Source organism: Triturus cristatus, chromosome 8 (genome assembly GCF_964204655.1).
Source record: "Triturus cristatus chromosome 8, aTriCri1.1, whole genome shotgun sequence".
NCBI lineage: Eukaryota > Metazoa > Chordata > Amphibia > Caudata > Salamandridae > Triturus > Triturus cristatus.
This window is the reverse complement of record NC_140591.1, coordinates 849,703,752-849,728,250: the sequence shown is the minus strand read 5'-3', so window position 1 is coordinate 849,728,250 and position 24,499 is coordinate 849,703,752.

The following is a 24,499-nucleotide window of genomic DNA, read 5'->3' as shown; positions in this document are numbered from 1 at the left end:
TTTTGGTGGGGATTCCTTGTCCAAAGACCAGAAAATTTCTCAGGAATTTATTCTTTATCACTTGAATACAGTCAGTATTGGCATTCCCCCAAATTCCGCTGCCAAAGGTGGCCATCGGAACACCACTGGCCTTATAGACATCAAGTAAGAGTTTTGAGGACTTATGCCCAAAGTACCTGGCAAAATCTTGAAGCCCAGAAATTGCACATTGGGGGGCCTCTCTACTTTTAGATAAAAGACATTTCCAGCTAAGGCCCAAGTTAAGGAGCAAACCCAGGTAGGAAAAATGTTCCACCCTGGAGAAAAACTGACCCTTAGCTGAGGGGTTACGGCATTTAACATTCCTAGGACCCACCACCATAGAGTGTGATTTTTTCAGATTTGTGGATAGTTCTATGCTACACATAAAATCAACAAATTAATCTAGCAAACATTGCAGGCTGCTTGCCATATGGGCAATTTAAACCGCATTGTCAGCATATACTAAAACTGGTATAGCTCTACACTCTGCTTTATGGACATCAGATTCAATTTCAATTAAAGCCTCCTGTAGGCGATTAATATACATAATAAATAAAAGGGGGGCAAGTATACAGCCCTGATGAACACTTTTTTTTATTTTATAGGGCTGAGAACATTCCCCATCTTGACCTAATCTAACCACATCAGTGAGTTCTCTATGTAAATCTCTCATGACATTTGTAAGAGTCGGTTCTACCCCCAGGGACCCCAGCTCAGCCCATATTTTAACTCTATTGACACAGTCAAAGACTGAGCTGAGATCCATGAAGGCTAGAAGGACCGAGCCTGCCTTAGCCCTTGCGTACTTATGGGTCAAAAGGTACAGATTTTGATTTTGTTCAACCGTTCAACGCCCTGATCTAAAACCCTATTGCAGGTCAGAGAGGATCCCTGTCTCATTGGCCTAATTGGAAAGCCTCTCCATTATTACTTTCTTTATTATCTTCACCTCAATATTGATTAATGATATTGGCCTGTAACATGCAGGGTCCTGCCTGTCCCATTTTTTAAAAAATAGGAATTATTGGGGGGGGGGGGTGTGGCTAACCGCTGAAGGGAATGGCCGCTCGGTAGCTCTGCTCCAGAGCACCACTCCCAAATCATCCATGTAGCGGGTTGTCCGCTGGCCTGATTCTCGCCCCCAGGGGCTCTTTGGTGTGCGGTGGTGTGAGCTGAGTTTGAAGCGGATCGGCAAAATATTCCGGAGCACGCTCCATGCACCGGAACAACGTTGGAGGTCCTGCCAGCGAAGGTGAGCTGTGCGGCAGGAGCGAGCTACGTCAGACTGTAGTCGCGGCCTGACCCGGTGGCGACCGGAAATATCGGCAGCGAGTGCCTGGCTCCACACCGACACTCTGCTGCACCGCAGATGGGGGTATAAGTGCTTGGCCCCAGGACCCCAGTGACATAGGGGTTACACAGCTGCTCCTGCGGACCCTTAAGTGACTGCGAATGGAGGTCTCATAAAAGCTGATGCACATGAGATCAGGGGCGGCCTTGGGACCCCAGGACCTGCTTCAAAGTGGTTCCTGCAGGTCGCCTGACAGCCTGCTGTGCCTTCCTGGCCCTCGTGGCGACAGTCAGTGGCCATGATATAGGATTGTCTGCATCGTGGCCTGCAAAATGCCCCTGACGCAGCCCGTGCGCTTCAAGTGGGCACCATTGAACGACTCGCTCCCGCCGGACTTTTGAGGCCTGGTGACATTTGGTGGCAGGACCCTCGAGGTTTTGGAGACTAACCGGAGCTGGTAAGGTGGGCAACGAAAGTACCGGAGCGCTGCTGGGAGGGATCCTCTCAGTTCTTCTAGTGATCGGTGGTGCGGGAGATGCCCTGAGGGGTTGCATGGATTCCTGCTTCCCCCACATACTGGCCTACTCTACTGGAGGTGCGACGTGAGGTGTGGCGATTGGGGAACCTCAATAGCCAGGCAGAGAAGTGCCTAGCCCGGCTCCGGTTCAACATCAGGGCGGGTACGACTGGTGGGAGCTCCATTGCGGAGAGTTACGTGCACTAAGTCCAACTACATAGTTCTGCAAGCAGGGTGTCCCCGCAAAACCGACAGGCCGAGTGGATGATTCCACTGCAGGCGGCGGGGAGTAGCGGTCACACCCCGACGTTGAGTGGGGACACTTACACGACTTCCATGACATCTGGCCGCAACAACTGGACGGCAATGCAGACCAAGCTGGAGAAGTTTGCTTGGCAAAAGCAGCAGTGTGAAGACCGAGGGGAGACGGCGGCCCCGAGCGGCGCCATGGAACCCACGAATAAAGATCTCCTCGAGGCGATCACGGCTATAAGGACCTCCCTCGAGGTGAGGATCGACACTGTGGCAACAGACGTGGCACTAATCCGGGAGGACGTGAAGAAAATGGCAGAATGCGTGGGACAGTTGAGAGCACCACCAAGGAACTTGTCTCCAACACCGCCCTTCTTAAGTGGCAGATGACCGATTTACACGCTTCACATGATGCAATGGCACTGCAGCTAGATGACTATGAAGGAAGAATGTGGCGCAACAACGTCTGCATTTTAGATGTTCCGGAACGCGCAGAGGGACAGGCAGCTGACCTTTTTGTTGAGGAGCTGGTTCTTAAACATCTGCAACCCCGAGGTCTCTCCAAGTGCTTCTCGATCAAAAGGGCTCATCGTGTGCCGGGAGGCCGGCCGAAGCCGGGTGCGCCCCGAGGCCGCTCCTTGCCCGGGTGTTTAACTTCTGAGACCGTGATGTCATTCTTCAAACGGCGAGAGCACCCCCCCCCCACTTACCTACGAAAACAGTAAGATCATGTTCTTCCTGGATTTTACTTGAGAGTGCAGAAACAACGCCGCAGCTTCCTGGAGGTGAAACGGGCCCTCCGAGACCAAGAGGTTAAATATGCAATGATGTGCCCTGCCAAGCTGAGAGTGGAGGCCAATGGCAAATCGTCGTTTTTCACTAGACAGGAGGACGCCTGGGAATGCTGGATGGCTGGCGCACGGTCGAAAAAAAGTCAAAAAAGGTTTCTCGGCTGCAGGTGATGTTGAGGACTGGGGTCAGCAGAGGCGTTCTCCTCCACACTCTGACTCCGACTCCCCTGGACATTCAGGGGGGCGCTGATCCCGGAGACTGGTAAGACTATGTTGTGTGAATCCCGGACTTTGGAAGCCCTCTAGAGTGCTTTACTGCGATTGCGCGAGGTCGTTTCCTCAGATGTGCTTCCACAACGATTACTGATTTGGCTGATTGAGCGAGGGAAGGTCCTGACGTCAATGTACTGCAATAAGCCGGAGGGGGACCAGCCCAGTGCCCTGGTAGACCATTTAAGACTTTAAACTGTAGGCTGTTTCTCCCTTTTAGTTGTTCTGCAGTTGTTATTTCTATTGTTGGGGCGGCAGACGCTCTTGTGTTTGCTCAAGGACACCACCAGACAATAGATGGGTGCCGTTTAGGCCTTTTGAATGTATTTTACCTCGGGGGGTTCGGGTCGGGTGGATAACATGTAATCTTGTTTTTTTTTTAGCATACGTAGTTTGGGAGTGGGGTAGCTCACGTGCCCTGAAATTGTTTATGGGTGGGCGACAGGCACTCTGCATGTTGGGGGTGGTGGGCGGTTCTAGTCCTGTTGTGCAGGGAGGCAGGGAGGGGGCATGAAGTTAAAGGGGGGGCGAGTGTGGGACTGTTTTGTTGGGAGGTTTGGGGTTTTTGGGTTTTTGCAGCTGGAAGAAATGTCATTTGGTGTGGATACATCTTGGTAGACGTCGAAATCTGAGTCACGTACGAAATGTCTCAAGGTATTGTTGCGCAGGGTGGCCGCCTAGGGGTCCCTACGGGGGGTGCAGTTGGGGTCGCAGGATGGGACAGCCTGTTTGTGGTATTCATCATATTACTGCTCAATGCCAATGGTGAGGGGTCCTGGAATTAAACTGGCTACCTGGAACGTCAACGGGCTGGGGAATAAAATCAAAAGAGGCATTGTGTTACAGTATATTCATCGTCATGCGCTTGATATAGTAATGCTTCGAGAAACTCACCTGATAGGGAATTCCTGCAGGGCCCTGAATAGGAAGGGATACCACATGGTAACGCATTCGGGCTTCACTACGGGGTCCAGAGGGGTGGGGATCCTCCTACATAAAGGCTGCCCTTACATGATACAGAACACCTGGGCTGATCCACAGGGTAGGTATGCAGCATGCACTGGTACGTGGGAGGGTAAAATCATTAATGTTAGTTCCATATATGCCCCGCCTGGATTGCAACGCCTAACACTGAAGGATGTGGGGGTGTTATTGTTGGACTTGCCTATGGGATCCTTAGTAATGAGAGGTGACTTCAATTTGACGATGGACGGACTACTTGACAGATCCCCGCCCAAACAGGACCAGACACATAGCTCGCAACTCCGTGATTTTACTAATGCTCCAGGGATGATAGACATATGGCGATAGTCACACCCCCACAGCACACACTTTACGTTCCAATCAGGCGTACATGGCAGCCAATCAAGGATTGACTATTTATTCACTCATGCCCAAGACATACATCACTTTCTGACTCGGCCTGCTTGGAGGGAGGAATCTCGGATCACTCCCCTGTCCTAACCGTTCTCAGGGCCCAATGTGCTAGACTATCTGGCCCAATCAGGATACAGCCATGGGCGCCAAAGATCCTGCATATTAGAGAAAACCTGCGACAAGACACAGATTATTACTTTGAAGAAAATTTGGGGTCAGTAAAGTCGGCAGTTACACTCTGGGGTGCATACGGTGCAGTGATAAAGGGGAGGGCTCTGTCTCTAATGGTGGGCCATAGAACCGAGCGTAATCGGAGGGTGGTTGAACTAGAAAATTACATTTTGCACCTGGAGGGGGCCATCTCTCAGGTCCCTGATCCAGACACCCAGCACCGTCTCAATCTTAAAAGACAGGACTATAGGCAACTACTTCTAGAGGACGCTACTAGACGCTCCCTGGCTACTTGTCACCGGATTTATGAGCAGGGTGAGCGCACAGGTAAATTACTGACATGGCTGGAATGTAAGGAACAGTCAGCGAGTAATTAAGGGGCCTAATAACAAGCTGATCACTGACCCGCAAGGCATTGCTGACGCCTTTGCGGCCCATTATGAGAATAAATACGGAATTCCGCAAGCTTCACTAGCTTCACTGGCAGCAGATCTCCTCGCCACTATAGAGGTAGTGCGTATCTCCCAGCAGGGTAGAGAGGCATTGGATGAGAACTTATCTGTAACTGAGATCCAGAAGGCAATTCAGGACATTCGTGCCGGTAAAGCGATGGGTCCTAACGGACTTCCTATCGAACTTTTCAAACCCATGGCAACGAAGCTAGCGCCCCATTTGCTTGACCTATATAATGAAAGTTATGAATCTAGGCTTCTCCCGGCTGACATTCGCGCGGCCACCATTGTGGTTATTCTACGGTGGGGGACATGTGGGTGAAAGGGAGGAAAGCCACGTTCGCGGACCTTCAACTTAAGTACCAGTTAGCACCGTCTGAGGCTTATCGATATCTCCAGATCAGTCATGCCATTGATTCGGCCCTCCCGAAGGATGCCCCCCTTCCGGATTCCTCTCCGCTAGAAGACACGCTCTTATTGGACCCAATGGACCGCAAAGATCTCTCCCTCACGTATAGGAAATTGGTCTACAACCGAACCGACCCTATGCTGAAACTGCGGTCGAGCTGGGAGGTTGACTTGGGGGAGTTGGCCGATGAGGATTAGAGAGAGGCACTGGCCTCTCCCCGGGAAGTGGCTATACCGATGAGACTACGGCTGGTCCAGCTCAAGATTCTCCACAGGGTGTACTTTGATGCCGTATTGTTATTCAGGATGGGTAGGAGGCCTGATCCACTCTGCCTATGACACTGTAATCAGACTGGCACATTCTTACATATCCTTTGGGACTACCCACGCATACAACAATTCTGGACAGACATCACCCAACAACTGGTCAGGACTTGCGACAAACCTATACAACCATCCCCCACACTATGTCTCCTTAATATCTGGGAAGCAACTGACCTCTCACAGGCGGAGCAGTCGTGGGCCACAATGGGCTGGAGCATAGCAAAACGAAATATCGCCCAGAAGTGGGAGGTGGACACGACACCGCACTTACGGCACTGGGAAAAGGACATGGACTATGCCATGATTGCGGAAAAAGCAGTGTATAAAGGGAGAGGGTGTCTACGAAAATGGGATCATAAGTGGGGACGCTGGAACAAATATAGGGGTGAGATCTGCATATCTCCTACTATAGAACTGAGGAGGGAGAGACAATCATTGTTGGGAGAGAGGATGGGACATTGATGGCCCCCGCCCGGGACAGCCGTTAATAGTGAGTACCTACAAATGAACCTGTTGCGTGTTTTCTTGCTATTGTGACCCAAGCATACAACTGTAACCATCATAATGAGCGTGATGCCTGCCAAAGACTGTATTCCCTGGTGCTCCTGGTGGTCCAGAAGGTGCAATACAATGCTGAAACCTTGTGTAATTCTGCCAAAGATGTCTGTACAATGTCTTTCAATGCTGCAGTTTGTTCTTAATCAAAACTGTTTTAAAAAAAAAAATAGGGATTATTGCAGAATGCTTCCAGGCTTCTGGGTGCAGACCTATGATAGCCCCATTTATATGTAATGTTAAAAGAGGGGCCCATAGATCCACCAACGATCTCAGCAAATCACTGGGCACAGCATTAGCACCAGGAGCCTTGCCCTGAGGGAGTGCCAGTATGGCCTCTTTGACTTCTGACCACTATAAAATACGTGCATCCGAATCGGAGTTGGGGTTTGGGCAAAATGCTAAAGCGTCACACTCATAAAGAGCTGAAAAGTGATTTATCCGTGCCTGTGGCTGCACAGAAACCACCTGGTCTCAGGGTTAATGTTCTTAAAGAAGGGATGATTCAGGAAGCCCCAAAAGTTGGTGTTATCCTTGTGGGAGCTAGCTTCTACTAGGTCTGACAATAGCTTCTCCTTAATTTGCAGTTTCCTAGTTGCAACTGCTGATTTGTAGGCCAATCTACACCTTTTAATTTCATTCATATCTTTGGGGGTACATTTAAGAGAGAATAACAGGTCTCTCTTTGCCCTTGTACAATTCTTATCGAACCACCTACAGGGCTTAGGTGGACCTACAGTTCCTGAACAAGTGAGGGCCTGCTTCACGTACTCACAAATTAAGTTATAAGCTCTTAATATATCTGAATCTGGGGTCTCGTCATCAAGACAAAGCCTAAACTGTTCCTGACAGAGCCTTAGCATATTAACATAATATTCCCCTGGGATGATGTCTCCACATTTGATTCTATGCCCCTTATGTTTAGGTGTTAACTAGAAAACGGTACAGAGTACTTATACCCCCGGGCTTTTATCCCCACACAAAAGAATCAATCAAGGTATTGTGATCACTGTGCAAATTCCATTTTGAGGCAAAATCTATCAGGGAGGAAAAGAGCTCCCTAGATGCAAAAATTTTAATCAATATAGGATCTCGCTCACTGCCCCTTGAAGGTATGGACACCATCCGGCTTGCAATAGTGCTTGCAAAGAGAGTAAGTTACATAAATTAAAATTAACGACAATATCATTCAAGGTAGTCCCTTGGGGGGGAGTGTTTAACATGCACCTGGTCAACTAGCAGCTCCTCAGAATCCTTAGGATCATATAAAGAGCAGTCCTTACATGACTGTAAATTAAAATTTCCAGCTAGTATAAGTTTGATATTTTTTTATGGGGGAAGAGGAGATAAATCATCAAGAAACCTCTGAACCTCCACTTAAATATCTGCATCCTCTTTGCTATGCAGGCGGTTATATATATTGATAAGCAGAATGTTTTGCAAGTTGTCAAATGTTAATAAAACCACCCAAAAAAAAGAGAGGCAATAGGAATCATCCTCACATTGCGGGCGAGGCCCACCTTCATAAGAGTGACTAGGCGCCCTCTGGCTTGACCACTTAGAGAGGGTATGCCCTTAATACTAAAGGGCACAAAGCCTTCCAGGAAGAATTCCCATTTTGAATCCCATGTCACCTGCAGGTTGATAATATCATGAGCTTCCAAGAAGACTGTAAAATTGGAGTCCCCTCCTTTACCCTGAATGCCCAGAACATTACAACTCAAAATACTCAGGTGATTAGTGGGCCCACTGGGGTTCACACAAAGCAAGGTAGTGCCAGCCTTGCTCTGATTCAGTCAATCCAATTCATTAGTCCAATTGTGCTTCGAGTCAATTTTGTAACAAAATAGGAGCACTATGAACTGACCCGAGTGAGTATGATGAATTTTTGCTCCCTCCCTGTAAAAAACAGCTCCTTCTCTCGAAGTGGGCTTATAAAAATATCCTAGGGGAAAAACTGAGATTGATCAAGAAGGAAAGAGAAGGACTGAACATTTTCTCAAGATAAAACCTGGTCTCCATGAGTTTGCAAAATTGGCCACACAGCAATCACCACGCATACCCTTGGACTGTTCCCAATCCATGCAGTTTGCCTAATCATAATGATTTCCGCATATAGTCACTGGGAAGAGGGTGTAGAAAGTTTCCCAGCTAACCAGTGTACTACCTTATTATTTTTTACATAGTCATAAGACTCAGTTTCAGCTTGTTTTAGCGGGGGTACATTCACTAGAACTAAAACGTAAGGTGTACAGGCTGGAGGGAGTTGCAAAATCACCTCATTGAAAGCAGTAGACTCAGGCATACACACTCCACCCTGGGCCTCTTTCCCTGAGCTGAATTAGCCAATTGCTTAGGTATAACCCGTGTGTTGAAACTAGTAAGTGCAATGGGGCCCATGGAGGGGGTTGGCAGGGGCTAACCATTGGGAATAGAGTGGGATTCCAAACGTGATTCCAAATGCAGTCGCATACCCCAATTTCTTTAATAAGGGAGTCTATAGTCATTCCAATCTTGAGACCTTCTGTATGAAAGTGTCAAGGACCCCATTACATTGGATTCCACCTTTTTTGGGGCTTCTGGCCAGTTACATGATCCTGATGGCAATTCCCACTTCTAACACTTCACCCTGTAGTAATAGACACACTACAATCTTAAGTAGATATCACTCTGGTTTTTTTGGGCCTCTCCCTTTTTTCTGACATGCGTAAGATTGTGGCAGCATTGGTAGCTGTTGGACAGGCCACACAGGGGGCTTGCTCCCTCCCCGCACGACAGGGCCCAAGCTCCGGCCCACCAGGCATACCCCCGCGACAAGCACCTGTACCCCGTCTCCCGACGGATCTCCTGCCCTCGGACCACTACTCCTCACGGGGTCCAGCCCCTCCGGCTTCCCCGGCCGGGTCAAGCCTCCATCTTGGGCCCTGCACCACGCGGCCGCGTGGCCGCACCCCGACCCCAACCCCGGGCCTGGCCGGCCCCGACATCCCGGCACCACCATCCACCCAGGAGGTGAGCGGACCACTTGGCAGGTCAATGGGAGGACGAGGTGTCAAAGGCTCTCCCCCGCCAGGTGCCGATCGCCTCCCGCTCCCCCAGGCACTGGCTCCACCCCCTGCTGGGTGTCTGGACACCTTCATCCCGGACCCTCCGACCTCCAAGTGCGAGGGTCCGGACATCAAAGGGCACCAGCCCTATAACTGGGGCAGCTCCGGAGCAGGAAGGCAGTTGTATCCTGGAGTCGAGAGACCCCGAGTGAACTCAGCCTTGACGGTCTACTGGCGCTGCCGTAGCCCGCTCTTGTGACCCATCGTTCTGCCTGCTGGCGCTGCCGCGGCCTTCTGCAATCTCCATCTTCCTGGGACCTGCTGGCGCTGCCGCGGCCCGTTGTACCAACCATCTTCACCGGGACCTGCTGGCGCTGCCGCGGACCGTACATCGACCATCTTCCTGGGACCTGCTGGCGCTGCCGCGGCCCGTTGTACCAACCATCTTCACCGGGACCTGCTGGCGCTGCCGCGGACCGTACATCGACCATCTTCCTGGGACCTGCTGGCGCTGCCGCGGCCCGTTGTACCAACCATCTTCACCGGGACCTGCTGGCGCTGCCGCGGACCGTACATCGACCATCTTCCTGGGACCTGCTGGCGCTGCCGCGGCCCGTTGTAACGACCATCATCACCGGGACCTGCTGGCGCTACCGCGGCCCGTACCACCTAACCACCAAGCTCGAGGATTGTGAGCTCATCATCTCATCCGAACTACCTGACTGGTAAACAGACTGTCCCGCTACCCCCCTTTCCTACCTTGCGAGACTCGAATCGAGGGGACCCCTGAGTCCAGACCTCCTTGTACCATTCAACCGTACCTTAAGAAGTGCTTATAAAGAACACTGAACCTTATCCGTGTGTGGTATCTGTCTGTGGGGGGGGGGAAGTTACTTGTCTGTACGATCGCTGGAGACGGTTCTCCCCGGAGACCTCTCCCCCTGACCCCGGCTGACCCTCCCGGTCCGTCTACCTTTTCTAACATTGGTGGCCAGCGGCGCGATCCGAATCAACGCGTAATCGTACAGAGAGTAGCTCACCCCACGACAAAAACACGATGTCGACCAAAGATAGCAGCTCCACCGAGAAATTCCAAATGGAGAAATTAGAAGAATACAACCACTGCGAACTAAGACAATTTTGCATAGAACTTGGCATTGCTACCACCGGCCTAAGTACCAAGGATGATCTAAAGCGCGCCCTTGAGTCATGGACAGAAACTGGGGTCGCAGGACCCTCCGACCGAAACAGCATCACACCAGAGGGGAACGCCACGGCTCCCGAGGAGCGGGGAACGGGCCTCTCACAAGAGGAGATCCGAGAAAGAGACAGAATCAGATTACACGAGTTGGAGATGGCACGACTCAAGATGGATGGGGAACTCAAGTTAGCTGAACAGAAACTCAACCTCGAGCACATGCGGCTCCGAGATGAACGAGAAGAAAAGCAGAGACAGAGAGAGCTGGAGGAGAAAAAAATAACGCTCGAGCACGAGCGCCGACTAGCGGAGATAGAACTGCGAAAACAGAATAAGGAACTGGGGGTGCCTGAGCGACCACACACCCCGGGGCCAATTGAGAAAAAAGTCCATATCCCCAAGGATGTTGTCCGCGAGTATGTCCGAGAAGACGACATACAGCAATGGTTTAAAGCCTATGAGATCGCCATGACCTCCCACCGGATCGACCGGAGTGATTGGGGAGCCGGACTTTGGGGGAGGTTTATCAACGAGGGTCGCGATGCCCTACTGCAGCTCCCAGATCACCAAATGTCGTCCTACGACCACATGAAGGCTGCCCTCCTCACCCGCTACGGCCTCACACCCGAGATGTACCGCCAGAGGTTCAGAGATTGCACCCGGATCCCAGGTACAACTTGGGTAGAATACGTGAACTATTTCAGCCGTGCCTTCGAGGGTTGGATCAAGGGGAGTCAGGTCACCACCTACGAACAACTCTTCAACCTTATGGTATGGGAGCACCTGTGAAACAACTGTTTCGTCGAGCTCAGGCAGCACCTCCTCGACAGTAAGCTGACTGACCCCCGGCAGCTCGCCGCCGAAGCTGACCGATGGGAAAGCACCCGAGTGGGCCGGAAGGGGCCACACGACCAGAACAGAAGCAGCCAAGGCCAGCACCGTCCTCGGGGAGGAGGAGGGGGCCAGGGTCGAGGGAGAGACGCCTTGCCAGCAACACCCGTGGCCAGCACCCCGCCTCCGGCCGGCCGGGGCAACCCCCCGTTGCGGCCCGGGTTCCGAGCCAACGTCACGTGCCACCGGTGCCAGCGACTGGGCCACTACGCCAATGACCCGAGCTGCCCGCTAAACCAAACACCCAAGCCCCGCCAGGTAGCGGCCGCCGCCCTGGGGGAAGAGCGATTATCGGAGGAACCCGAAGAGTATGAGCCGGCCCGGCAAGGGTGGGAACCGGCCGCCATGGTCCTGGCGTGCTTAGGGGGAAGAGACATGGTCCCGCGGGCTCCCCTACCCGCCAACACCAGGAAATACGGTCAGTGGGTGACCATTAATGGACAGAGGGCCAAGGCCCTGCGTGACACCGGCGCCAGTGTGACGGCCGTCCGCTGTCACCTGGTGAAGCCCGAGCAGATCCTGCCGAACATTCTCTGCCCCGTCCGCTCGGCAGATAACTCTGAGAGTATGTGTAAAATGGCCTGCGTCCCATTCGAATGGGGAGGGGTCTCCGGCCTGCTGAAAGTGACGGTCCGGGACGATGCCCCCGTGGACTGCCTCCTGGGGAATGATCTCGAGAGTTCCCCGTGGGCCACCGTTGAGAGAAGAGAGCACCTGGGGATGCTGGGCCTCCCGGACTGGGCCTGCATAACCACCCGGTCCATGGCCGCCCGTGCCGCCCCCCGATCAGAAGAACCCGAATGGCCAGCACCTCCGCCCCCGGTCGCCCCAGTAGAGGGCAACTGCGAGGTCGGCCTCCCGGACCCGACGACCGAAGAGGACGCGCAACCCCAGGACCTTCCGGATCTGGCTCAGTGGCGTCAAGAAGGGGGGCCCACCCAAGAACAGTTCCGCCAGGAACAAAAGACCTGTCCCTCCCTCGAGGGACTCCGCCAACAAGCCAGCGCCCAAAACGCAGGGGACGCCGCCGGAACTCACTGGGTCTACTGGGATAACGACCTGCTCTACAGCGAGCAAAGAATCGCCGAGCTGGGGGCCGGTCGAGTTCTGGTGGTACCTCTCCGCTTCACAGACTTTCTGCTCAACTTAGCCCACGATGTCCCCCTGGCTGGACACCTGGGCCAGGACAAAACGTACAGTCGCCTAGTGACCCACTTTTTCTGGCCAAAAATGAGGAATGACGTCCTGAACCACTGCCGATCTTGCCCCACATGCCAAGCCAGCGGGAAGAGTGGTCGGAAGCTGAAAGCCCCTCTGCAACCCTTCCCTGTGGTCACCACCCCGTTTGAGAGGGTGGGGATAGACATTGTGGGGCCTCTGGACCCCCGCACGGCACAAGGACACAGGTTCATCTTAGTGCTAGTGGACCATGCCACCCGCTACCCCGAGGCGGTGCCCCTACGGACCGTGACAGCTCCGGTGGTTGGCCGGGCCCTAATGGGGATCTTCTCCCGGGTAGGCTTCCCCCGAGAAGTCGTCAGCGACCGAGGCACAAATTTCATATCCAAATACATGAAGTCCCTCTGGCAACAATGCGGGGTCACCTACAGATTCACGACCCCCTATCACCCCCAAGGGAACGGACTAGTGGAGCGTTTTAACCGCACTCTCAAGGGGATGATTGGGGGATTGGAAGAGCCCCTCCGTCGCCAGTGGGATGTACTACTCCCGTGCCTCCTCTTCGCCTACCGGGAAGTTCCCCAGAAGTCCCTCGGTTTTAGCCCTTTCGAACTCCTGTACGGGCACCCTGTGCGAGGGCCCCTCAGCCTAGTCAAGGAAGGTTGGGAGATGGCCCCCCTAACAACCCCTCCAGACGTCTTCAAATACATCCTGGCCCTACGAAACCAGACCCGGCACTTCAGGGAGATGGCCAAGGCGAACCTCGAGGCCAGCCAGGAGGACATGAAGAGGTGGTATGATCACAATGCCTCCTCCGTTGAATTCGAGCCTGGTCAGCAGGTATGGGTGATGTCCCCCACCGAACCATGTGCCTTGCAAGATAAGTGGACGGGGCCCTTCAAAGTGGTCGAGCGCAAAAGCCCCGTCACTTACCTCATCGACATGGGGACCTCCCGGAACCCCCTTCGGGTCCTCCACGCCAACCGACTCAAACCACACTTTGTGCGCTCAGAACTCAGCCTCCTGATGGCTATGGACAGTGGGGCAGAGGAAGACTCCGAACCCCTCCCGGATCTTCTGAAGACTCAGGAGAATGACGGCTCCGTGGACGGGGTCCGGCTCTCTGACGCCCTCACTTCGGAGCAACGCCAGGACTGCCGGAACCTCCTGCTGCAGTTCGCTGCCCTGTTCTCCCTCACCCCCGGGGTCACCCCTTGGTGTTTGCACGACGTAGACACCGGGGACAGTCCCCCTGTCCGACACCGGGCCTACCGCGTACCAGATCGGGTACGGGCCTGCATACAAGAGGAAGTGGCCAAGATGCTCACGATCGGGGTCATCGAGCCCTCGGACAGTCCCTGGGCCAGTCCGGTTGTATTGGTTCCCAAAGCCGCTGCCCCCGGCACCGCACCTGAACTGAGATTCTGCGTCGACTACCGGGGCTTGAACGCTGTCACCCGGACCGACGCTCATCCCATTCCCCGAGCAGACGAGCTGATCGACCGGCTGGGGGCCGCCCGCTACCTTAGTATCTTCGACCTAACAGCGGGCTACTGGCAGATCGGCCTCACACCCAGGGCTCAGGAACGGTCAGCCTTCTCTACCCCAGATGGCCACTATCAATTCAAGGTCATGCCCTTTGGCATGAAGAATGCCCCCGCCACGTTTCAACGCCTTGTGAACCAGGTCTTGGCGGGGCTCGAAGAGTTCAGCGCTGCCTACCTGGACGATATCGCTGTATACAGCCGCCACTGGTCCGACCACCTCCGTCACCTCCAAGAGGTCCTACAAGCCCTCCAGCGGGCCGGCCTCACCATTAAGGCCGGCAAGTGCCAAATTGGCCAAGGGTCTGTGACCTACCTTGGGCACCAAGTGGGGAGCGGGCTGGTGGCCCCCCTACAACTTAAGATTGCGGCCATCCAGTCCTGGCAGCCTCCCGTCACCCAGACCGAGGTCCGAGCCTTCTTGGGGCTCACCGGCTACTACCGGCGGTTCGTGAAGGACTACGGCAGCATCGTGGGGCCCCTCACGGGTCTCACGTCCAAGAACCAACCAAAGCGGATTAACTGGACTCCTGATTGTCAAGCGGCCTTCGAGAAGCTGAAGGCCGCCCTGTGCACCGCCCCTGTGCTCCAGGCCCCCGATTACAGTCGGGAATTTGTGGTGCAGACCGACGCCTCCGACCACGGCATCGGGGCCGTCCTCTCTCAGTTGAACCCCGAAGGTCATGACCAGCCGGTGGCCTTCATCAGTCGACGTCTCCTGGCCCGAGAACAGCGTTGGAGCACCATCGAGAGGGAGGCATTTGCAGTAGTGTGGGCCCTCAAAAAGCTCCGACCCTATCTCTTCGGTACCCACTTCCGGGTACAAACCGACCATCGACCCCTGCAATGGCTGATGCAGATGCGGGGGGAGAACCCAAAACTCTTGCGCTGGTCCATTTCCCTGCAGGGAATGGACTTCACCGTGGAGCACCGACCAGGCCAAGACCACGCCAACGCGGATGGCCTGTCCCGCTTTTTCCGCCTCGACGAAGAGAGCCCCCAAGGAGATGGGTGACTCTCCCCGCCTTCAGCTGGGGGGGACGCATGTTGGACAGGCCACACAGGGGGCTTGCTCCCTCCCCGCACGACAGGGCCCAAGCTCCGGCCCACCAGGCATACCCCCGCGACAAGCACCTGTACCCCGTCTCCCGACGGATCTCCTGCCCTCGGACCACTACTCCTCACGGGGTCCAGCCCCTCCGGCTTCCCCGGCCGGGTCTAGCCTCCATCTTGGGCCCTGCACCACGCGGCCGCGTGGCCGCACCCCGACCCCAACCCCGGGCCTGGCCGGCCCCGACATCCCGGCACCACCATCCACCCAGGAGGTGAGCGGACCACTTGGCAGGTCAATGGGAGGACGAGGTGTCAAAGGCTCTCCCCCGCCAGGTGCCGATCGCCTTCCGCTCCCCCAGGCACTGGCTCCACCCCCTGCTGGGTGTCTGGACACCTTCATCCCGGACCCTCCGACCTCCAAGTGCGAGGGTCCGGACATCAAAGGGCACCAGCCCTATAACTGGGGCAGCTCCGGAGCAGGAAGGCAGTTGTATCCTGGAGTCGAGAGACCCCGAGTGAACTCAGCCTTGACGGTCTACTGGCGCTGCCGTAGCCCGCTCTTGTGACCCATCGTTCTGCCTGCTGGCGCTGCCGCGGCCTTCTGCAATCTCCATCTTCCTGGGACCTGCTGGCGCTGCCGCGGCCCGTTGTACCAACCATCTTCACCGGGACCTGCTGGCGCTGCCGCGGACCGTACATCGACCATCTTCCTGGGACCTGCTGGCGCTGCCGCGGCCCGTTGTACCAACCATCTTCACCGGGACCTGCTGGCGCTGCCACGGACCGTACATCGACCATCTTCCTGGGACCTGCTGGCGCTGCCGCGGCCCGTTGTACCAACCATCTTCACCGGGACCTGCTGGCGCTGCCGCGGACCGTACATCGACCATCTTCCTGGGACCTGCTGGCGCTGCCGCGGCCCGTTGTAACGACCATCATCACCGGGACCTGCTGGCGCTACCGCGGCCCGTACCACCTAACCACCAAGCTCGAGGATTGTGAGCTCATCATCTCATCCGAACTACCTGACTGGTAAACAGACTGTCCCGCTACCCCCCTTTCCTACCTTGCGAGACTCGAATCGAGGGGACCCCTGAGTCCAGACCTCCTTGTACCATTCAACCGTACCTTAAGAAGTGCTTATAAAGAACACTGAACCTTATCCGTGTGTGGTATCTGTCTGTGGGGGGGGGGAAGTTACTTGTCTGTACGATCGCTGGAGACGGTTCTCCCCGGAGACCTCTCCCCCTGACCCCGGCCGACCCTCCCGGTCCGTCTACCTTTTCTAACAGTAGCCCATCTGAGTGTCGGAGAAAGTGACATTCGCCTGAGTCTCAGGGACAAGAGGGGTTTGCCATCAGATATGGGCTGTGTTTGGATCTGCGTGGGATTAGCATTTAACCCATATGTGGGAGTAGGGGGAACCGAGGGCTGTTGATTTAAAGTTTGGTCAAATTGTACCTATACATTAGTGATCTCTTCTGAAAGGACTCCCATTGTAGTATTGGAAAATGACAAAATGGTGCTGTTTGGCCGGAGGTGCTTGACTTTCACATTAACAGATTCAGCTTTCCTTTTCCCCTCGATTCATGCGATAATCACAGCAGCAAGGGAACAAACCACTCAATATAAAGAATGATTAACAGGGAGCAGAAATCCCTGCATAGTAACATGCAATATGCCTCCGAGGATTAATGGCATGGTGCACACTGGGACAGAGAGTCCCACCAGGGTGAGTAGGGGCAGACGAATGACAACCAAGGCAGCCCCCGACCAGCAGAGCACAGGCAGGAAAAGGTTCGAACAGTGGAGATGTCACTGAACAGTGCACCATCAGTAGCAGTAAGGGCGTTGACTTACCGCCTCCCCGCTTTTGCTGTCCGCCGCTGGCAGTCATTACACGACTCGGAGACTTAGTCACCTGTCCTAGAGTAAAAAAGAAAAACAATATAAGGAGGCAGGGTAGGGATACCCTGACCCTATAGTCTCCATGGAGGGGACCCAAAGGCACCTTTCCTTTTTTTTTTAATTAAAGATCCATAGTAGCAATATAGAAACAAAACATCCATCATTAATTGGGACAAACATTAACACAGAAAAGAAAAACGATGGTCCTACATGATATACCATTCCATAAAGATAATTAAAAAAGAAAACAAATTACATTTGGCCAGAACTGATTATCCTGCCGTATATTCTCTCATCGCCCCCCAAACCTGTAAACCCAGTTTCCTTTTTACATATCCTTTGACGGCATATAGACTGTATTCCATATTAAAAACATTGAAGAACTAAGCACGCCACATTTCAAAGGAAGGGGCCTCTTGCTGTAACCAAAAAGACGCCACTGATATCCGTGCCACCGCCGTAGCCATAAAAATAAAATAACAATGTTTATACAAATGTTTCCCCTGGCGAAGTTCTTCCCCAATCCCTAAAAGCATCATGGATTGAGAGATTTTTACAGGAACCCCCAGGCTTTCCGACAAAAACCTCTCTATAGATCCTATGAGAGGATTTAGAGCAGCACAGGCATAAAACACATGTAGAATATCTGCACTATCAAATCCGCAGCGAAAGCATTTTCCATCATGCTGACCCCCCCACTTCATCATCTTGACGGGGGTGTGATACAAATTAAACACTGTTTTATAATGTTGACTTTTCAGATTAGCTGTCAAGAAAATCTTCCCAGATAATTCAATAGATTTCTCCACTGAGGTTTCAGGATTGCCCAACCAGGTTCTCCATTTTATATTATGCTTTTCAAGATCATCTGTTCTTCGCTCTGTGAGTGTTTTATATATCGGCCCAATCTTTCCCTGCTGTCTGATGATTTCTACAATTTTAAAAGTTATAATACAAATTGGGTGTTTTCCCAAAAAATCTCTTATTTGCAAAAACTTAAAAAATTGGGTTGGGGTAGATGATATTTCTCCTCCAGCTCTCAGAATGACATTAAACTCCCGTCCCCCTGATAGATATGGCCAAGTCGGATAATGCCCTTCTCTCTCCAAGTTGAAGCCACAAAATCCCAAAAGATCGGAGGTAAAAGTCCACTAGCATCAGTAGGGGTATAAACACAAAGTATAGGGATCCTAAAGCTTCTCCGGACTATATTCCAAACTTTAAACACAGAATTTAACACCTTAGAACGAGTTCTTAAAATAGCTACTATCCAATCTTTCAAACAAAAAATGCTTCACCTCAGGGCCTAAAATCATCTGATAGATTGAAGGGGCTTCAGCTGGATTGCTAACCTCTTCCCCAGTCAACAGAATACGTGCATTAACTAAATGCAGGCATAGTAATAAAAAGCAAAATCAGGCACAGACCACCCTCCTCTCTCTCTCTCTCTCTCTCTCTCTCGGGTCACATATCGAGCAGCTCTTTGAGGTTTCCCTGGGGCCCACATATATCTAGCACAGAGTGTTTGTAAATGCTGGATTAGTTTGCCTGGTACCTCCAGAGGTACTGCCCTGAAAAAATATTTGACCCGAAGCAAAACATTAGCTCTGCCGACTAACGACAGATGCAAATTCTCCCACCTTTCGAGTGAATGTTTTACTGCCCAAATAACATCGCCCCAATTCACCACTACAATCTCTTTTACAGTGATACCCAAATATGTGGCTTCCCTGACCACCCTAGGATCACTATCCATTGCTTGACTCGTACAAAAAATTTGAGTTTTGGATGTATTTAGTTTGTATCCCGATGCCACCCCAAATTTTTGCGCTAGGGATTCTATTTTGGGTATTGCAAGACGAGGGTTAGAGGTGACGATCACAATATCGTCGGCGTATGCCATTACGCAAAACTGCTCTTGTCATACACAAAAAGGCATCATATTTTTCCCTTTTCTAACATAATAATAAAGGGGTTAATATAAAGCACATATAAAAGGGCTGAGTATGGACACCCTTGTCGTGTACCTCTAGAAATCAAGATAGTGTCCAAACAGCGTCCCATTTAGCATATTTTCGCCGTGGGGAGACAGTATAGGGCCTGTAAAGCTTGGATATACCCCTGGCCAAACCCCATTTGCTGTAGGCCCCTCCATAAAAAGTTCCAAGACACGCGGTCGGCAGCTCAGATGAGTGAGCTGGCTGCTCCTGTGCTCCCACGCTCGTGAGTCGCATGTTATATGGTGGAAACAAGAGAGGCTAAAGAGAGGACGAAGGCAGACGGCGATCGCTGACAGAGACCCAGTTTGGTATTGTCTCTTACTCACCGGCATGCTCGGATTAGCCGCGACTGATCTTCTGACACGTCTGCGAAAAATCCGGATTGGATACATTGTATACGCAAGGGGCTGGCAGCGGTCTTGGATGTTGAGACGCTTAGCTGCTACAACCTCAGGCAAGAGCACTGGAAGCCCGAGAACAGAGATTTGGATCTGGAAAACCCCAACACTGATGTTGATAATGCCACTCAAAGCCGGAAGAGGGAAAAACCGACTCCTGCCCGACGCAGGCACTGTTGTAAAGACCGCGGGGACTGCGGGGACGCCAAGCGGCAAGAAAGTCCCAAATGCAAGTGGTAAAATGACGAAAGGAGAGAGCGCTACTAGTATCAGCTCCAATGCTCCGTTGAGCCCCGGTAAGCGAACTATTCCTCAACTGTTTTTGGCGGGGAGAGACAGGAAAAAAGATACCCTGATCATTCAGTCTCCCCAAACTGAAAATCTCTTAGTGACATTGGGCGATGATGAAGACGGTAAATCTTTGGAGGGCCGGGAAGTAGCAGAGGAGAACTTGGGCTCACTATAGTTTAGCCATCCCCCCGCTGTGAGGGAGGACAGTTTTGCACCTGGCAGGATTATTGACAAGAGCAAGGGCAAAGACCTCGGTTTAGAGTCTGCATCAGACGGGACAGGAGTGCACAATGGGGAGATGGAATCTGTGGAGTCAGGGACTCTCGATACGGCTACAGTTACCATCTCGAGGGTGAACACTGCGGAGAGAAGCGGTGTTGGCTCTGATGGCTCTGCTGGCTTTGTTGGAATATGTAATGGTGTGGAGTCCCTTAGTGGTAGGTCGCTACTGTAAGAAGCGGAATTGGCTGACTTAGTGGAAACTTTTTTTTCACTATCGGATCACTCAAATGTGTCTAGTGAGGAAGTGCTGAGAAATGGGAAGACCCCTAGGAACCAGCAAAGGGATGAACTAAGTGAACATAGTAGCACACCCGCCGAGGATACAGGAGGGGACTCATCGGAGGCCAGTTCGCAGACACTGCGTAAGAAAAGAACTTTGACTGAGGATTGTAGGCATTACCATCTGAGCTAAATGCAGGGATTAGACCCCCTGATGAGACAGCCCTGTCATCTTCTATGGTACGGAAAACAACAGAGCCAATAGATGATGTATCCCTGACTTTTATATATCAAACGATTATGACCCACAGAGAGGAAACACAAGTTGAGAGCCAGAGGACACAAAACGTCTGTCGTAAGTTACAAAACTCAGTCCGACGTATTGCAAAATCATGCACGGAGTTCACCACAAGGATTACTGAGGCAGAAGCGCGCATCTCATGCTTGGAGGATGAGCTGTCCGCACAAAAAATGATGACAGAGACCTTGCGAGCTGGGAAGGATGATACGCTTTGGAAGTTCATTGATTTGGAGAACAGAGCTCGGCAAAACAATCTGAGAGTTCTGCAAATTCCGGAAGGGTTAGAAGGGCAGGATCCACGGAAATGTATTATTGATCTGTTTACTCAGGCATTTCCTGAACTAACCCAATGGGATTGGCAGAGGGAGGTGCAGAGGGCACATCGGTTCCCTTTTTCTATTCGGGCTCGGCCAGGTCATGCAGCAACAGTGTCTTAACCAAGGGCTATATTAGTCTCATTTAACAACTTTTTGGCACGTGAAGCTGTATATGACTTAGCTCGACCTGACAGAAAAAGAGCTGGCAAGGGAGTCGAGTTCTTCGTTAGACCGGATTACTGTCATTAGACGGTAGAAAAACGCTGGCAGCTGCATCAACTCATTGCACCGTTTCAGGCTAAGGGGGCTGAAGCATTCTTATTACAACCAGCCAAACTAAAAATTATCTATAAAGAAAATACCAGGTTTTTTACTTCTGAGATTCTGGTGAACGAATTTCTTCAAACTCTCAAAGTTGGATAACTACTGACTGTAGGTTAAGAGGGCAATAGGCTGTATATAGTGAATGCCTTATGTATTAGAGGCTCTTTCTGGTTCATCTGGTTTAGTCCCTTTTATTTTAACCTCTCTGCTTATGATGTACTTCATCCCCATCAGCATTACTAGGTTATACATTCGCAGTGGGGAAGAGAGTAAGTATGGAATGTTGCTTGTTTTGTGGTTTTCTCTGTATTGGTAGGCCTGCTTTCCTGCTTATTTCTGAGTTCCTTTTTTGGGGGATAAGTGGAACAATGTAGATTGGCTATTATTTGTGGTGCACTACACTGGTGTGGGAGGTACTGTTGGTTGGGGGGAGCATGCCATCGCTGGGACTAGTAGTCCTAAAGCCTCAATGTTGGGGTTGGGTGGGGGGTTGGGGGGAGGGAGACATGGGGGGAAGGGTTGCTGGGGGGATGGGTGGTGCTGGCTGGGGAAAAAAAAGAAAAATGGTTCATTGCAACAAAGAAAGATGTAGAGGGTTAATAATAATTGTGTATGGTCCTGAAACAATACTATTGTGGAATAGATGGCAAACTTAGGCCTACGAATATGCACACTGAATGTGTGTGGATTAAATAATTATAATAAAAGACAGAGGGTGGCTAGAGAGTTACGGCTAATTCAGCCTGATGTAGTGTGTCTGCAGGAGACGCACATTTCATGGGCGAAACGCAAGGTTATGTCAGAGTTAGGATATTCAGTATTGGTAACCTCAAGGCAGTCAAATATGATGAGAGGGGCGGCGATCTTAGCAAGACCTTTTATTCAAACAACTGGACGTATATTGGCTGACTTGTTTGGACGATGGGCTATTGCGGAATGCAGGGTAGGGGAAGCAACATTTACCCTTTGTACAGTTTATGGCTCCAATTTTGATGAAGCCCAGACACTGGAATATCTAAATGGGGAACTTGCTACATGGCCCACTCCGCTTTTTCTGTGCGGGGACTTCAATATAAACTTGATGTATGAGGACTTCCAAAACTGCGGCCGGAATTATAAAGGCAGAAAACCCAGGGTATGCAAGGCTCTATATCAATTGTTAACTGATCATGGGTTGTTGGATGCATGGAGTAAGCTGCATCGGCAAGATCCAGGTTATGCGTTTTATTCATACCCACACAATAAGCTTGTACGGCTTGATTACTTTTTTCTATCTTCACTCTTATTTATTGGGCTTAAAATATTTCTGTATCCAAGGGTGACATCGGACCATGCACCTGTAGTAGTAGAAATGCGGCACTTGGGCGGCGTGCACCCCCGAGAATGTTTACCTTTGACAAAAAGCACTTGCTGGATAGTATTTTTATTGAGCACATGAAGGCCTGGATAAAAGAGTTCTTCCAGATTAATCGAAATTCTGCCCCTTGGGGGATTATTTGGCATACATTTAAAGCTGGATTTAGAGGGGAAACACAGAGTTACGGGTTCTATAAACAAAAATTAGCTAAACAGGCTTTGCTGCTATTATATAGTGAGCTTAAGACAGCGGAAGAGGAATTAGTTAACGGGCCAGCAGCAGGTCATAACACTGCTCTATTACAGAATAATCTAGCTAGGTGTAAGGCCGAAATAAATTTAAAATGGAGCAAGGAAATCGCTATAAAATATCAAACTTATAAAAAAGAGTGTCATGAATATGGGGAGGTCACAGGGCGATGCTTAGCCCAGAAAATACGCATAAAAGAGGCTGAACAAAGACAAACTGGGATTAAAAATGCGGCCGGTGTCATGGTGTTTGACCCTCAGGAAATCCTTAAAGTTTTTTTTGATTTTTATACAGAATTATATACTGGACAGGACACAGGATGCACGTTATTGGATTTAGGGCTCCCAGCCTCATTGTGGAGTCAATTGGATCAGGCGGATGCCGAGATGCTTGATGAGCCTATTACGCTAGTGGAACTAGAGCAGGCTATAAGCTCTCTCGCAGTAGGCAAAGCGGCAGGACCGGATAAACTCCCAAGGGAAATCTTTAAGACTTTCTTTCAAGATATTAAAGTTGATATGCTTAAGGTGTTTCAAATGTCTCAAAAAGGGGAAATACCGTGGTCATGGGCTGAGGCCAATATTTGTATTTTCAAGAAAAAGGGGAAGCCGTCTGAGTTACCCGGATCTTACTGTCCAATTTCTCTCCTTAACTCTGACGGAAAAATCTATGCTATGATCCTGGCTACACGGTTGGCAAAAATTATAACACCAATAGTATCTTTAAAACAACATGGTTTTATACCTGGAAGAGGGATGGTAGATCACGTGAGTAGAGTGGTGACTCTCTTTGATATCGCACAGGTAGAAACTAGAGAATTAGGGCTGATTTTACTTGATGCCAAAGGCCCCTTTCCAGGGCCAGAACACAAACAAAACTGGAAAAAGTGCCACAACACTGTGGGATTAGAAAAAATAAAATAGGCTGCATTCTCCCCCCTCACTGAGCATTAAAGGCCCCAAAGAGCGGGAAAAAACCTTTACAACGCAGTCATTACATCGCAACATCCTTTACATCGCATGTCATTACAACGGAGTAATTACAGTGCATACCATTACAACGCATAGTACCCTTACACTATCCAACACTTACCCTACTGTTGCATTCACTGGAGTTAGAATAGTAATTTCTACCCCTACACTATCCAACACTTACTCTACTGTTGCAGTCACTGGAGTTAGAATGGTAATTTTTACCCCTACACTAACCAACACTTACCCTACTGTTGCACTCACTGGAGTTAGATTAGTCATTTTTGCCCCTACACTACCCAACACTTACCCTACTGTTGCAGTCACTGGAGTTAGAATGGTAATTTTTACCCCTACACTAACCAACACTTACCCTACTGTTGCACTCACTGGAGTTAGAATAGTAAGTATTACCCCTATACTATCCAACACTTACCTTAAAGGCAATGTAATGGTATGCATTGTAATGGTATGCAATGTAAAGGTATAATGCGATGTAATAGAATGTGTTGTAAAGGTAGTTTCTGAAAATGCGATGTAA